Here is a 17,668-nt window from a genome sequence, read left to right on the forward strand (position 1 = left end):
CTGGCACTGGAATTTGTGTTTTGTGATTCCGTCTAGTACCATCATGGCCACAGGTATGGAATGACAGAAATTGACTTCTAGACCTAAAGAACTTAGGACCACCGCCATGGCCACCTTCATTCATGAACTCACAGAAACAGCCAGCTGGACTGGCTTTATGTGATTTGGACACACCTTGTCATTCAGGCCATTCCTTTTGCTGCCCATTAGTGAGATGAGGAAAGTGAAGGCTGATATAAGAGAAGATCCAGGCTCCTGCGGTTAGGAGTGGAGGTAGTGGGCAGTGTTGCCAGAGCAAAAGTAAAACAGTCACCATAAGCTGTAATGCCCTCGAAATGCTTGTCCTTTCTGTGGGGTGAGAATATGAGAATAACTTGACCCATGAGAACATACCAAGTGGGTGATTGAGATGCTTTTTCCTTCCTGGCCCTTTGCCTTGTTCCTTTTGGTCAGCAAACCCTAGTCAATTTGTAGGTAGTTTGTGACCCTGACAACAACAGTAGCAGCAGCAACAGCAGCAGCAGCTTGCTTTGCAATTATCTCCTACTTTTATGGTCTGCATGTGTGGGTTGGTGTGTGTTTAGCAAGGCCGGGTATGTTCTTAAGCATGGCAGTGGCTCTGGTTGGTGTGACTTTCTATAAGCAAATGTCAAAGATTTCCTGTTTGCTTTTTGCTCTGAATCATCCTCTGAATGAGTATTTAGAAGAGGAGAGAGGGACGTTTTTGGTGTCTGGACTTGTAAAAATTTCTTTGAAAGTAGCAAGCCTGGAGTCAATAGGGACTATACCAGTGTTTCATTTAGCATTTTGAACCTCTTTTTTTCATGGAATGTCATAGTTTCTCTTCCTCATTTTTTAAGAATTTATTTAAAGAGGTAACCCTTTCCCTGGGATTGATGGTGGGGTATGTGTACACATACCCTTATCAATCCACTTACCACGGCTGCCACTACCTTGAAATATTCTAGGAACATTCACGCTCTCTGCAGTCAAAGATTGGTTAATTGCTGGACAAAAAAGTCTTACGGGGAAATTGGTTGTGGTCAGGTCTGCTGTATGTAGGGATAACCAATGAGGTTAGATTTGCTTTATTTCCTGAGTTTCTGTAAAGGGAGTAATTTACGATGCTTGCGTATTACAAAAGATTTCCTTTGCTGAAAGTTAAGTGAAACTGCAGTTGGCTCTTTCTCAGTCAGTAGAAGTTTTTATCCCACTTTCTCTCTCCCATCAAGAATCTTAGTGGTTTCTTCCAAGCTCAAATGAATTTATTGTTTGTTTCTATTTATAAAAAAGTGATATAAGCAAACCAAACAGTATAGATTAAATATTTTAGAATATGTTTTCCTATCAAGGAAAAATTATGATCTGCATGTACATCCCAAGCCCCAATATACACACCAAATGAAGCTTGAGCATTCTTTTCTTCCCAGTTTTATCCCAGGCATTATTTAAACAATTTGGAGAATGTGTTGTAATATTTTTAACTTTAAAGCATCTCTCTTTTATGAGTTGTTTCTTGCATTAAATTTCACGGCCACATCATTTATATTTAAACTAGAAGTTTTACTTGTTTACTGCACTGTTTTTTGTTTGCTATTTCTTTTTCTTGAATTCATCATACTGATTCTTTCCTTTTTTTTTTTTTTTTCTGCTGCCACAGTTCTTCATCAAACAATTTTATGAGAAGGCGATGTAGGTGATATATTCCTTTGTATGTCTGAAAATGACTTATTTTTGTTTTCATATTTGACTGAAAGTTTGGCCACAAGTAGCATTTTAGGGTCAAATTTGCCTTGTGTCAATATTCTACAAAGATGTTGACACTATTATTTAGTATAATTTATATTTAGTGCTGCAGATGAGAAATCTGATGCTAATCTGTTTCTTTTTTCAATTTAGTAACTTTTTCTTGTTCACTCGGTAAGCTTTACTTGTGGGGCTTAACAATTTTTCTTTACTGTATCTACAGGTCTCTCCACACCCACCCTAGTATTCTTACTCATATTTAGTGCTTCTGTTTGATCTGAAGAATCAAATTTTTCTTTAGGTAAGGGAGATTTCCTTGTATTATTTTCAAAAAGTGTTTTAATCTTTCATTTGGCTTTTTTTTCCTTATGGAATCCTACTATATAGTATTGGATTTCTTTTCTTAGTTTTCTTTTTTCAATAGTTGTACCATATGGAAGAATCCTTATTGCTTTCTTTAATTTTTGAGGTGATAATCTGCTCTATATATGCTATATCTACCTGAATTTGGGAGGAATATTTGGTAAGGATGGCTGTGAGTCTGCTGTTGAGGTTGACATAGTGAGCCTGCAGTCCAAACTTTATCTTTTCTCTAAATCAGGAATATATAGTTCTTTAGAAGGCAGGGTGACCATAGGGTATATGAATCTGGACTTCACCCCTTCACTTCTTAGGGGAGACAGGCCAGCGGGAGAGTTGCCCTTAGATAGGTTGTGAGCAGACCAGCCAGCTTTACCACAGCCCTCAAGGCTATTGGTTTTGGGGATCCAGAGGCAGGGAGCTGAGCCCCTACTTTACATGCCATACATATATGCCAAATGAGGGCCACAGGAGGCTGTGGCCAAACTGTTAAGTGGTGTCCCTGGTTGAGATTTCAAGCACTTTCAGTTTCCTCCCTCACTGTTTCCCCATCCTGGACTCTGCTTCTCAGTAACTGTCACCAGGAGCGTCAGAGATTTGTGGCAAGGTACTTTTTATTAGAATGATCGACTCATGAAATGATTTCATTGCCATTTTGACTGGCTTTCATTATATTCCCCACACATCCCTTCCCAAGAACCTCTTCCCACCCTCTCACCCTTTTTGTTGTGGCAGCTCGAAGTCACCTCAGGTACTAGTACCTTTTGCTATTTATATCAAGCTCATTCTGTTGCCTATGAGGCATTCATTATAGAAAAGCTGCCCTTGATTGCACTATCTAAGCCCAGAAAAGCTTCAAGGACAACATAGGATGAGGACATCATAACAAGGACAGCATAATTACAAGTGCTGGTTCCAGATTTCCTGGGTTCACACATGGCTCCCTACTCATTAGCTGCATGACTGTAGGTGTGCTGTTTGACCTTTCTGTGCCCCAGTTTGATCCTCTGTAAAATGGGCATATTATTGCACTCTGGATTATGTCAAGCTAGGGCTGGGTTTGGAGCTCACAGACCCCTCAAGCCCATTGTCCAGACTGGGTCACAAATCCTTCACACGCCAGGCTGGGTCCCCAGACCCCTCACAGGCAGGTCTATGAGCTAGGTAACCGGCAAACAGGCCCTTAGAGCTGTAGGTTTGAGAGCATGGCCACGTGGAGAATGCCTGAGGCAGTCAATGCCAGCTAACGTAGCGGTGCCACCCGTGCACACTAACTCCACCCACGCACAACTTGCTTACAAAGAATGCACCACACCACCCCCAACTGGACCTAAGGTGAGGGGGCCTGATTAAACTATTCTATTTTCCCAACAATCCACCCCTTCAGGGTCTCTTGCTGTACAATCTGTGCATTCAGAATCTTCCACAATGTTCCCTTAGCGAGGATAAATGACCCTTACATTCATATAACCTGTTGTCTGTTCAATATGCCTTAAGGCTTATAGTTCTGCCCTTTAGCCGCACATGTCCAGTTAGTAGTCACCATTGGTGTGATCCTCCATTGGAATCCTGCAGTCATACTGATGGGCAGTTCAATGCATATTCAGTAGGCCGATACATTGATCACATGACTCTGGTGCAGTGCTTGCAGCCAGAACACTATGGGCAAAAAGACAGAAGGGTTATTGGTACCAATAGGGGAAATGCTCGCCCCTCTGGTAAGATACATGCCAGTTTGCCATCCTAGGAAAGGATGGTTGTAGGAATAGGTAACTTATCTGGCTTATGATATCATACTTTGTCTGCTAACACTGTTGGATCTGTAGGTTCTACATGTAACAGTATAGGGGAACTCATAATTGGCCGTAATGATAATACAAATGTGCCCTTTGGAATAGAGTACTTATCTCTTCCAGGCCATATTACCTTTACTTGAGGAGACCAGGTACTTGTCACCTAAGGTCTTTCTCTAATGTTTTTCCCCAAGGCCCTATTAAACCTACTCAGCATATATGGAGGGCTTTTATTCTCAAAGGCCAATCCCACTGTACTCTCTGTCCCTGTTGCAAACAGGTTGGGGCCGGTAAGAGAATATTTCTATTCTTGCCATATCCTGGCTTCAAAAGCTCATCTTTAATAGTGATTTGCAGCTGTATAGATGCTGCAGCCCTATGCAACAGAGATTCCACTGGAAAGGCCCAATCTTGTGAGGTCTCTCATTTAGAATCCTGACTGTTGGTCATAACTGCCGTGTCCGCCCCTTCAGGGATGGGGGCTGGGTAGATAGCCTTAGTCCCTTTTTAAAAAGGCTATTGTACTGTTCAATCATTGCTGCTGCCTGAGGACGATATGGCACATGCAACTTCCACTGAATGGACAACTGGGAGGCCCATCACTGAACCCCATGTCCAGTAAAGTGGGTTCCATTATCACTCTCTATAACTACAGGCTGACCATACATAGCCATAAGGCTATTCAGTGCCTTCACAGTGTTTACCTGGTCTGGGGCCTTATAAGGCCATACAAACAGAAGACCAGTGGCCGTATCGACAGCTGTGAAGATGTATCTGAAATTCTCTGACCTTGGCAGTGGTCCGACAAAGTCCACTTGCCATTGAGTCAGGGGCACCCTTCCTCGAGTTATTTGCTCATCTGTATGGGGCATCCGCCGGGGGTGTGGACTCTCTTGAGCACATACTGGACAAGCACAACAGGTATTCACTACATCTTCCCATGTTATAGGCAAGGCCCATCTTTGAGCCGCCATCCACATGGTTTTGCTGCCAGCATGCTGCATGCGTCGATGTAACCACTGGGCTACATCAGTAGCTGGGGCTCTGTGCAACCATCTTACCTTAGCCAAGGCATCGGCTTCATCATTTCCTGGACTGGCTAAGGGAAAGTGTCCTGTGACATGGAAAATGTTACTTCTTTCTCATGCCCCAGTTCCCATAACTCTTGCCACATGGCTTGTCCCCACAGGGGTTGGTGGCCTACCACCCACCGTTGATATTTGCAAGTAGAGATCCAAAGGGTTAAACCTTTGTATACAGCCCAGCTGTCAGTACAGGTGGTTAATGGCCCAGGCTCATTTTTTATCACCATCCATACGGCTCTCAGTTCAGCCCATTGACTGCTTTGCCCTGTGCCATTTTCATACCACGTGGTATCTGTTAAGGGCTGGACAGCAATAGCTGTCCACGATGCTGAAGGTCCCATGCTAGAGCCATCTGTATAGCAAGCTTGCTCTGTGATAGGTCCCTGTCCCTCATGGAAAGGTGTAGCCTCCACCTCCATGGGTAAAGGTTGTGCCAAAGTTTCCTCCACTACCTCTACTGGGCCTAGCACTGTTTGCAACTCTTTGGACAGAGGACTCATTGACACAGTGCTCCATATGCTCCCTATTTAGACAAAGTGGGAGTCTGAGCTATACCCGTTTTAGGGCTGGTTGCCCATGTGCACAGCCAACCTATTATGGTGTATGTCATCCTTACTAGGACTTTGGCAGTTCCTGTGATAGCTTCAGTGGCTATCAAGGCAGAATACAGAGCTACTAACTCCTTTTCTATTAGAGTGTAGCACACTTCAGCACCTTTCCAGAGCTGAGACCAGAATCCTAAAGGTGTGCAGAATCGGTCCTGTCTCTGCCACAACCCCCATCCTAACCCCTCCTGAGTCATATGTACGTCTAACTCAAAAGGCTTAGTGGGGTCAGCCACTTGTAAAGCCTGTACTTGCCGTATTGCCCTTTTTGTAGCCTTGTAAGCCTGTTCTACTTCCTCAGTCCAATCCCAGAGGGCTCCTTTCTTTGTCAGTGCATACAATGGGCATGCCATTTGGGCCAATTTTCTTTTTATCAACCCCTGCTGCAAGCAAGTCAAGCCATATCTGCTTATGGCTAGTCTTGCTTGGTCCCTTTGGAATAAAATCCCGAGCCTTTCGTGTGGGTTTGGTCTTGGCCACCTCTTGGACCCCTTTTGCTTATCTTCTATCCTCTACTTCACCCAAGCCAGCTATCATGGTCCTTACCTCATGTATAGGATGACCAGTGTAGGGGTCCAGTATGGCCATCAGTGACCCAAAGGACATTGACAGGGCATTTTACAGCACTGTGTCTCTCATGCTGCCTGTAAAATTTTCATCGTCTGGGCCACGAGCATTCACATTAAACATGGACTGACACATCCCCAGTTCTTGAATGATTTGGACCAACTCAGCATATGTTTGCCATTTACTAACAATCTTGGGCAGTTCTCCAGCATTCGCCCACAAGGTTTGGGCAGCTACATTCACCCAGTCCATCAAGGAGTGAATACGTCGCCCTTGTGCATATCTGCGGCTATTCTGCAGCCGCTGCTTCAGGGACGGGTGTATGGTAATGGAGGCCAGCCTCTCCATCTCCTCACCAGAGCACATCACACTATCCACCCCTAGGTCCCATAACAGCAACAGCCAAGCAGCCAGGGTCTCCCCGTGTTTCTGCCTGAACTGTCTTCCCAAGTCAACCAGTTCAACCTGGGTATATGGGACATAGGTGGTGAACTGGGTCACCTGTGGATCACCCAACGATTATCCATCTGGTCCCATAGGCTGCTTGTGTCTCAATTTCTTGTGCACAACAGGTTGTGCCTGGAGATGCATGGTTTTCCCCAACTCACCACTGGGTTGGTCGTCTTCCCTGTTGTGAGAGGCAGGAGTGGCCAGTCACTGCACATCATCCTCCAGGATAATCATCCTTGCTTCCAACAACTCTGCTTTCTGCCACAAATCTCAATCAGTTTTCAGCATAGTTAATAGTAGCCAGGATCTGGTCAGCAGAAAAGTGGCCACAAGGCACCACATGTTTAAGAATAGCCACATTTCCTCCCCTTCCCAAGGGTTTTTCCATTGTAATGCCTGGTCTATGCTGCCTTGCATTACAGTGTGAGGCAACCAGATCCTGGTCAACAGGAAAGTGGCCATAAGGCAGAGGATACTCAAAAGTAGCCACATTTCCTTTTTCTTCCAAGGGCTTTCAACTTCTGTACCTGCTCAGTATCCTGCCAACTACACCAATTGTCAAGCTCTTTTACCTGCCTGTAATCCTGCTGACTATGCCAATTGTCGAGCTAGGGCTGGGTCTGGAGCTCACAGACCCCTCAAGCCCATTGTCCAGACTGGGTCACAAACCCTTCACATGCCAGGCTGTGTCCTCAGACTCCTCACACACAGGTCTATCAGCTAGGTAACTGGGAAAAAGATGCTTGGAGCTGTAGGTTTGAGAGCATGGCTGTGTGGCGAATGCCTGAGGCAGTCAACACCAGCCAAGGTAGCAGTGCCACCCATGTGCACTAACTCCACCCACACACAACTGGCTTACAAAGAATGCACTGCACCACCCCCAAATGGACCTAAGGCAAGGGGGCCTATTCTGTTTTCCCAACAGATTACTATGAGGTTTCAAAGATGTAATGCACTTAGAGAATATTGTATGTGACCAACACATCCTAAGGTTTAATAAATGCTATTACTATTGTGATATTCCAGGCTATCACATCTGTGCTGGGTTCTGCCACAGATATCTCTGTCCTTTGGTTTATACCACCTGTCCACCCCAATGTTCACCATTGCTCCCATCCCTTTCTCTTATAAGCTTGGAGATTTTATATATTTTTGCTAAAGAAATATTCCCACAAACATCCTCTTTAAAATTAGTGTTTTTTTAAAGGTTTTATTATTTATATTTAATATTTATCTGTCAAAATTTATAATGTATTTGTTATTTTCACCAAATGTTTACAAATAATAATTGTAATACTATATCAATCCAGAAAATAACAGTTAAACATATGAGTCTTATGATTACAAGAGATACAAAATAATCATAAACCTCAAGTTATATACATATTTTGTTTGCGAAGAAGTATGAAAGAGAGTGATCAGTAAAGTACATGCAAGCATCATATGAGTATATTACATTATGATATTTTGTGGGGGAAATGGGAGAGAAATACAATGTCAGGGAAGAGAAGGCATGATATTAAATTTCTGACTTAAGAAAAGAGCTTAATCTTATATTTTGAAAGTGGTGGTAGATATTAAGTTACTGTGATATTTATATTCCATGGAATAATTTCTAAGAGTGATAAAACAATTTGATTTTGAAATGTTAATATTTACCATATGCCAGAAATTATATCCTTTGTATTTAGATTTTGATGAAAAATAATTTGGATGTCAGCCTCAAAATGGGTATAGGAGTCCATGGTTTTTAGGAATCGTTTTAGTGGGTAAGTGAGTAAAACAGTATTTTAGATCTTTTACAGCTCTAAAATTCAATGCCTTGGTAATAAAATATCATTTATTTATAACTTCATAGTGATTTACAATTTCCAAAATACATTATAACACAACAAATATAATTTAACAAATGAAAAAAAAATTAAATCTCAAAGCATTGGAGACAACTTATTTAGATCTCACAACAAGTGTTATAGAAGCAGTGATTTATTTTTAAATAGACAAAAACAAAACACTTTTGGGTGACTTTTAAACCTCTTGGATTAGTATCAGTTCCCTTATAAATGAGAGAAGGCAGATCCTTTTAAATCCTTAAAAAGCAGCCAAAGTCATCGATAATGTGTTGATGGCCAGTGGCCAGGGACCACCAAGATAGCTATCCTTGTACTTCTTTAATGGAGATAAACACATAGTCCATCCCAGCCTCTGCAATGTTCTCTAACAAACTCCTCACAGATTGTACCAAGTACTTCTTATCCATGCATTTGGTAAGGAAACCTTTTTGGGCTTAGAAATCCTTTAGTTCCGGAGCAATAATCAGCCACAATGTATATCGACAAAATAAAATTAAAAAAAAAAAAATAATAATAAATAAATAAATAAATAAATAAATAAAAAAGAAAGAAATCCTTTAGTTCCTTTGTAATTTACATAATCCATTTAACATGGGCACAAAACAACTTGTTCTGAATGAAGGGGTAAAAGAGGGAGTAGAGGATGCCAGGACTGAAAACTTAAGGCATTAACTCATATTTTATTCCTGAAATATTGTTTTGAAACCCTAACGTTTTAACAAGGTTTTCTGTACATAGCAGATTTTGCTTGATCCTTTAAAAAGTCCAGTGTTTATGTACCCTTACTGGATAACTTAAAATATATTATTGCATGTAGTATTTATACCAATCCTTGAGGGGTTCAATTATACTTATCATTATTTTATCATTAGCTTTTTTGAGTTTGACCTGTCCAAGGTCTTCTAGCATGCAAAGTACAAAATTTATATATATATATATATATTTTTTTTTTTTTTAAGAAAAGACTTTTGTATACTTTTTCTTACTTGAGCCTTGGAACAATTTCTGGAAACAAAAGTGGTAATTCTCCATCTTGTACTAGTGAAGGGACTGGGACTCAGAGATTAAGCAACACTTCAGGTGTCCATGGTATTAAATGGCCCAGGTAGTGCCAAGCCCTCCTTCTTTTTGAGACATACCAGTCTATTTCTCTCTCTTTCTCCATACCTGCTTTATTGTTACTCTTCTTTTATATTCTTTTTGTCACTTTGCATTTTTTGCATTTCTTTTTGTCTTTTTGCATTTTTAAGGCAGCAGTTTTAAAGTCTTTGTCAAGTAGATCCATCATCAGGTCTTTTTAGGGACAGTTTCTGTTGGTTTATTTTTTTGCTTTGAATGGGCTATACTTTCCTGTTTCTTTGTATGTGTTGAGATTTTAATTTGTTGTTGTTGAAAATATGTATTAAACCTAATAATGTGGTAGCTCTGGAATCAGATTCTCCTCCTTCCCTAGCTTTTGCTTCTTCTTCTTCTTTTTCTTTTTTATTTATTTATATATTTTTTATTATTATTGTTGCCTCTTGCTGTGCTGAGTATCATCTGTAGGTTTTAACTTAACTTCTTAGGTTTTTTCTGAGCCTTCACCTTCCCCTGGTCATGTGTGGTGACTTTCTGATTTTCTCTATATATGTGATTGCTTTGGAATGTTCTGGTATTTAATGTTTCTCTCCCACAACGGGGGAAAAAATGGAAGAAAAAAGTACTTCAAATTTAAAGCCCTTTAAATTCCCTGGAAATCACTTGAGTAGGAGAGGAAGGTGTAACAACAGTGACAGCTGCCTCTTTTTCTTCATTTTGTCATTAGAAGCAGCAATCAATGAGCAGAGCACAGATCCTTGATTTTTTTTTTTTTTTAGATCTAGCATAGTGTTTTATTTTATTTATTTATTTATTTATTAATTATTTTTTTTAAATTTGCAATTGTTTTTTCCCTTTAATTGCATCTGCCACTGGCTCTTTTTTTTTTTAAATTAATTTTATTTTGTCGATATACATTGTGGCTGATTATTGCTCCCCATCACCAAAACCTCCCTCCCTTCTCCCTCCCCCCCTCGCCCCCAACAATGTCCTTTCTGTTTGCTTGTCGTATCAACTTCAAGTAATTGTGGTTGTTATATCTTCTTCCCCCCCCCCCCCGGTTTTGTGTGTGTGTGTGTGTGTGTGTGTGTGTGTGTGTGTGTGTGTGTGTGTGTGTGTGAATTATACATTAATTGTTAGCTCCCACCAATAAGTGAGAACATGTGGTATTTCTCTTTCTGTGCCTGACTTGTTTCACTTAATATAATTCTCTCAAGGTCCATCCATGTTGTTGCAAATGGCAGTATTTCATTCGTTTTTATAGCTGAGTAGTATTCCATTGTGTAGATGTACCACATTTTCCGTATCCACTCATCTGATGATGGACATTTGGGCTGGTTCCAACTCTTGGCTATTGTAAAGAGTGCTGCGATGAACATTGGGGAACAGGTATATCTTCGACTTGATGATTTCCATTCCTCTGGGTATATTCCCAGCAGTGGGATAGCTGGGTCATATGGTAGATCTATCTGCAATTGTTTGAGGAACCTCCATACCATTTTCCATAGAGGCTGCACCATTTTGCAGTCCCACCAACAATGTATGAGAGTTCCTTTTTCTCCGCAACCTCGCCAGCATTTATCGTTCAGAGTCTTTTGGATTTTAGCCATCCTAACTGGGGTTAGGTGGTATCTCAGTGTGGTTTTGATTTGCATTTCCCGGATGCTAAGTGATGTTGAGCATTTTTTCATATGTCTGTTGGCCATTTGTATATCTTCCTTAGAGAAATGCCTACTTAGCTCTTTTGCCCATTTTTTAATTGGGTTGCTTGTTTTTCTCTTGTAAAGTTCTTTGAGTTCCTTATATATTCTGGATATTAATCCTTTGTCAGATGTATATTTTGCAAATATTTTCTCCCACTCTGTTGGTTGTCTTTTAACTCTTTTAATTGTTTCTTTTGCTGTGCAGAAGCTTTTTAGTTTGATATAATCCCATTTGTTTATTTTTCCTTTGGTTGCCCGTGCTTTTGGGGTCGTATTCATGAAGTCTGTGGCCAGTCCTATTTCCTGAAGTGTTTCTCCTATGTTTTCTTTAAGAAGTTTTATTGATTCAGGGTGTATATTTAAATCCTTAATCCATTTTGAGTTGATTTTAGTATATGGTGAGAGGTATGGGTCTAGTTTCATTCTCCGGCATATGGATATCCAGTTATCCCAGCACCATTTGCTGAAGAGGCAGTCCCTTCGCCAGTGAATAGGCTTGGTGCCTTTGTCAAAGATCAGATGGCAGTAAGTGTGTGGGTTGATTTCTGGATTCTCTATTCTATTCCATTGATCAGTGTGTCTGTTTTTATGCCAGTACCGTACTGTTTTGGTTATTATAGCTTTGTAGTATAGCTTAAAGCAGGTAGTGTTATGCCTCCAGCTTTATTTTTTTTCCTCAGCATTGCTTTGGCTATGCGTGGTCTTTTATTATTCCATATAAATGTCTGGATAGTTCTTTCCATTTCTGAGAAAAACGTCATTGGAATTTTGATGGGGCTTGCATTGAATTTGTATATCACTTTGGGTAGTATGGACATTTTCACTATGTTGATTCTTCCAATCCAAGAGCATGGGATATCTTTCCATCTTCTTGTATCCTCTCTAATTTCTCTCAACAGTGGTTTGTAGTTCTCATTATAGAGATTTTTCACATCCTTGGTTAACTCAATTCCTAAGTATTTTATTTTTTTGGTGGCTATTGTAAATGGGCAGGCTTTCTTGATTTCTCGTTCTGAATGTTCACCATTGGAGAAAAGAAATACTACTGATTTTTGTGTGTTGATTTTGTATCCTGCTACTGTGCTGAAATCATTTATCAATTCCAAGAGTTTTTTTGTAGAGGTTTTAGGCTGTTCGATATATAGGATCATGTCATCTGCAAACAGGGACAGTTTGACTTCATCTTTTCCAATCTGGATGCCCTTTATTTCCTTCTCTTCTCTGATTGCTCTGGCTAGTACTTCCAACACTATGTTGAATAGGAGTGGTGAGAGTGGGCATCCTTGTCTAGTTCCTGTTCTTAAAGGGAAAGCTTTCAGCTTTTCCCCATTCAGGATGATATTGGCAGTGGGTTTGGCATATATGGCTTTAATTATGTTGAGATACTTTCCCTCTATACCTAACTTATAGAGGGTCTTTGTCATGAATGAGTGCTGAACTTTATCAAATGCTTTTTCAGCATCTATAGAGATGATCATATGGTCCTTGTGTTTGACTTTATTAATATGCTGTATCACATTTATTGATTTGCGTATGTTGAACCAACCTTGCATCCCTGGGGTGAATCCCACTTGATCGTGGTGAATAATTTTACGTATGTGTAGCTGTATTCTGTTTGCTAGTATTTTAGTGAGGATTTTTGCATCTATATTCATCAAGGATATCGGCCTGTAGTTTTCTTTTTTGGTTATATCTTTACCTGGTTTTGGTATCAGGATGATGTTTGCTTCATAGAATGAGTTTGGGAGATTTGCGTCCATTTCAATCTTTTGGAATAGTTTGTAAGGAATTGGTGTCAATTCCTCTTTGAATGTTTGGTAAAATTCTGCTGTGAATCCATCTGGTCCTGGGCTTTTCTTTGTTGGGAGCCTTCTGATAACAGCTTCAATCTCCTTTATTGTTATTGGTCTGTTCAGATTTTCTACGTCTTCATGGTTCAGTTTTGGGAGCTTGTGTGTGTCCAGAAATTTATCCATTTCCTCCAGATTTTCAAAGTTGTTGGCGTATAGTTGTTTATAGTAGTCTCGAATGATTCCTTGTATTTCAGATGAATCAGTTGTAATATCGCCTTTTTCATTTCTAATTTTTGTTATTTGAGTCTTCTCTCTTCTTTTTTTTGTTAGCCATGCTAATGGTTTGTCTATTTTATTTATCTTTTCAAAAAACCAACTTTTTGATTCGTTGATCTTTTGATTTGTTTTTTGGTTTTCAATTTCATTAAGTTCTGCTCTGATCTTAATGATTTCTTTCCGTCTGCTAACTTTAGGATTGGATTGTTCTTGTTTTTCTAGTTCTTTAAGGTGAAGTGTTAGGTTGTTCACTTGCCATCTTTCCATTCTTTTGAGGTGAGCATTTAATGCAATAAATTTCCCCCTCAATACTGCTTTTGCAGTATCCCACAGGTTTTGGTATGATGTATCATTATTTTCATTAGTTTCAAGAAATTTTTTGATTTCCTGCTTGATTTCTTCTTGGACCCATATGTCTTTAAGTAGAATGCTGTTTAATTTCCATGTGTTTGTATAGTTTCCAGAGTTTCGTTTGTTATTAATTTCTAGTTTTAATCCATTGTGGTCTGAGAAAATACATGGGATAATTGCAATTTTTTTGAATTTATTGAGACTTGATTTGTGACCTAATATGTGATCTATCCTGGAGAATGATCCATGTGCTGATTTGAAGAATGAATATTCTGAGGTTGTTGGAAGGAATGTTCTGTAGATTTCTGCCAATTGGGTTGAATACATTTGGAGATCGTTGAGCTTCCTGGATCTGAAGATCTGTGATTTTTCCTATACCTGGGAAGTTTTCTGCCACTATTTTGTTGAATATGTTTTCAATGGAATCTCCATTTTCCTCCCCTTCTGGGATACCCATGACTCGGATATTTGAGCGTTTAAGGTTGTCTGATATCTCTCTCAGATTTTCTTCAATGTCTTTGATTCTTTTTTCTTTTTTTTTTTTTTGTCTGCTTGTGTAATTTCAAACAGCCCATCTTCAAGTTCAGAGGTTCTGTCTTGAACTTCGACAAGCCTGCTGGTTAAACTCTCCATTGTGTTTTTTATTTCGCTGAATAACTTCTTCAGTTTAGCAAGTTCTGCTACATTTTTTTTCAGGATATCGATTTCCTTGTACATTTCCTCTTTCAGGTCCTGTATACTTTTCCTCATTTCATCATGATGTATAGCTGAGTTTTCTTGTATCTCATTCAGTTTCCTTAGAATAATCACTCGAAATTCCTTGTCAGTCATTTCAAGGGCTTCTTGTTCTATAGGATCTAGAGTTTGAGATTTATTTACTTTTGGTGTTGTACTTCCTTGATTTTTTGTATTTCTGGTATCTTTTTTTTGATGTTTATTCATTGTGGCAGGGGGTTTCACAGTCCACCAGTTTGAGACTATTGACTAACTAAGATGTTGCTGTGGTTGCCAATTTGGTATGGCTCCCTCCGTGACTGCTCAGTTGGCCTCTAGTGCCTTGTGTGTATGGTTGCCTCGGGTCTTGGGCCTCTCCGGGGAGCCACCTTTCTGGTCAGCTTGGACTCTGTTGGGCTGCTGGATCACGTACCACAGGGTGTGTGTTCTCTATTGAGCTTTCACTTCCTGTGCAGGACTTCTCCCTGTTCCGTGTGCTCTGGCCCAGGCTGTTGGATTGTGCAGAGGCGACCACACAGGGTGTGTGGTTCCTGTCGAGTCTCCGCCTCCCTGGCTGCATGTCTACCCACTCTGTGCACATTGGGCTGGGCTGGGACGTGTCTTCTGCAACCGTCGTCTATCAGCTGGGCCTTCAAGACCCTGCTCGGCACTGCCTCGCCCAGGAAGTCTACCAGGTTTCTGCTAGGCACAGATGACCGGTCACTCTGGGTACCTTTGTAGCACTGTGTAGATCTTTCTCAGGACTAATCACCTTCCTCCTGGTATCGCGGTTATTTGTGTACTTGTCTTATCTCCCACACTAGAGCGAGGGCTCCTCTGGGGAGGAGCCCGCAGCACACGGTTCACCTTTGTATCCCCCCAGCCCGGATGAGTCCAGTGCCTGCCTGCAGACAGCCCTCCGCCAGGTTTAAGTGGACTTGGGAACTCTCCTACCACACTATTCCCAACCAGAAATTGGTTAGGCGTTTTTCTGAACTGGTGGCCGCCAAGATGGTATCTGCCTCCCAGTAACAGGAAGTTTACCGGGGGCCGGAGTCCAGGGTGTGCTGGAGTGGCAGTCGGCCCCACCCGCACTTCCTTGCCCTCCCGACACTAGCCGGGGACGCCCCACGCCACCAGCCCCGCCAGAGAACCGTGGAGGGAGTGGGAGCGGAGGCTGGCCCGCAGGCCCCGGGAAGCCCCGCGCTGGGGCAAGCAAGTGGGAAGGCTCAGTGAGGAGCTGAGCTGGCTCGGGGCTGCCACCACCTGAGAAAATGGAGGCAGCCCCGGGGCGGGGAGTGGCCTGGTGAGGCAGGTGGAAGCCAGGTGGGCGTCAGCCCCCCAAGCAGGGCCGGGCCACGGGTCACTCACAGGGCTGTGCCAGGTCGGGCGCTCACTCTCTGCCTCTGGTTTGTCGCCTTCCCTGTTCTCAGTTCCCGCCGCCTGGGCTCCTTGCTCGGTCCCGTGTCGCGGCTTGGGCATTCCCAGGAATCTTCTTTTATGCCGGCCTGAACCCTCGAATCATGAATAGGGCAGCTGGCTGCCTTCAGCGCGGCCCCGGCCTCTGGGATCTTGTCTGTATCCACAGCAGCCCTGGCCTTGTTTTCCCTGTTTAGAGACTCGCTTTTGTAGCTATGGAACAGTTCTTTTCCTGTTCCATACTTCAAAGCTGTTGCCTGTAAATGAGGCAGCCTCTCCTGCCGAGGGCAAAGTGGCGGTCAGCCCCCATGACTGGCCACCAGCAGCTGCGGTCCTCCCTTAAGAGATGGTGAAAGGAAAGTCCACGAGTTTCCTGGCTGCCTGAGGCCCAGTGGCCGCCTTTTCCACCTCAGCTACTCCGCGCCAACCGCCGCAGCCACCGCCATCTTGAAACCGCACAGATCCTTGATATTTAGAAGACAAGTTCCTTTTGTGCACTCTTGCTCTTGTACACTATATGAAAGTTGCTCCAGGAACATGTCCACAACTGTCTGCCAAGGGGCTGAGAAGTGGGAGATGGATAGCTGCTACTGTGTTCAGGGCTAAAATTGACTTCAATTAACCACAATTTACCATCCAAGACTTCCCCCTGGAAGCTGGAAGCCTTCAATAGACTCCAGAGTCCCAAACTAGTTATATTGTATAAATTTTGCCAGTACCATGTATGTCTAGATGGGGAGACACAATTCTGGTGCTTCGTACCCTGCCATTTTCCAAAATACGTATCTATTCCTTTGATTTTCACTGTGCAGAGCTTCCTTGATTCCTCTGCTACATCTGTGAATATTCCACTTTTCTCTTTTCTTTACCAGATCTTCTTCTTTTTTCCTGTCCCTAAATTTAGGTGATCACTCAGAGTTCTCCTTTTGACCTTCTCTCTTTTCTCAGTATAAGCCACAACCCCAATAGAATAAAGTTTGATCTCTGTTTATCTAATTACTTGAACTGATTGTGACTCTTGACACTATGTTTTCCTTTTATGACTATTGTGTCATTTAACCACAGAATATTTCTGCAGGGAGAACCCTCTGTCTCCCCACGTTCAATATGTCCCTAATTCCTCTCATCACCTTACTCCAAGGCTTACATTCTGTTAGAGCTACCATCATGTTTTCTGGTCTCCCAAACTCTAAACTCTGTGGTCATTGTTGATTTGTCTTGCTTTTTTAGTATATATATCACCAAGTTCTGGTACTTCTTGGCTTAAAAATGACTCTGAGGTTTGCTCCAATCTCTTTATTTTTTCTGCCTGTCATCTTAGCTCATTCCGTTTTCATATCATGATCAACTCAATGCCTCGATTTTATCTTTTTTACGTTTCAGCTCTATGTCCCTAACAAATTAGTGTTCAGAAATGTTATTTTCTTTTTTTCCTGTGGCTTTTTATTGCCTGCCACATTAAATTTCTTCTCTCAGTTGATTTTTCAGAGTACTCCTTGACCTATCTCACCATATCCAGCATGCCTTGTCTCCCTCTGTACTCCCTGTACAGTTGTGGCTCTTTTGAGACTGATGTCTTTATTGTCATCTTGATATGCCATGTTAATTTTCCTTGTGTCTTTTCTGCTGCCTGAAGCATTCTCATCTCTCAATTGATCAGTAATTCTTCCCATTTTTAAAATTCCAACTCAGTTTCCACTTTCTTCTTCGTAACGACAGCTTTGGCTCATCCAGCTCTCACTCTTCTCTGCGTCCTCGTCTTTTGACTGAGGAGTGTGCTGTAGTGACATGAGCCCAGGGTTTAGTGCTAGGAAGCCCTACTTTGTTGCTTTCTGCTGTATTTCCCATCTTCACATGCAAAATGAGAATATTAATA

The 17,668-nt window shown here is 41.7% G+C and overlaps 1 protein-coding gene across 10 annotated transcripts in view; it reads left to right on the top strand.

Annotated features, from left to right (window-relative positions):
• Window positions 1-17,668, top strand: part of LPP (LIM domain containing preferred translocation partner in lipoma) — a 670,167-nt gene that overhangs the window by 287,364 nt on the left and 365,135 nt on the right. The gene's annotated exons all lie outside the window — the stretch shown is intronic.

This window comes from Cynocephalus volans, chromosome 1, assembly GCF_027409185.1.
Source record: "Cynocephalus volans isolate mCynVol1 chromosome 1, mCynVol1.pri, whole genome shotgun sequence".
Taxonomy (NCBI): domain Eukaryota; kingdom Metazoa; phylum Chordata; class Mammalia; order Dermoptera; family Cynocephalidae; genus Cynocephalus; species Cynocephalus volans.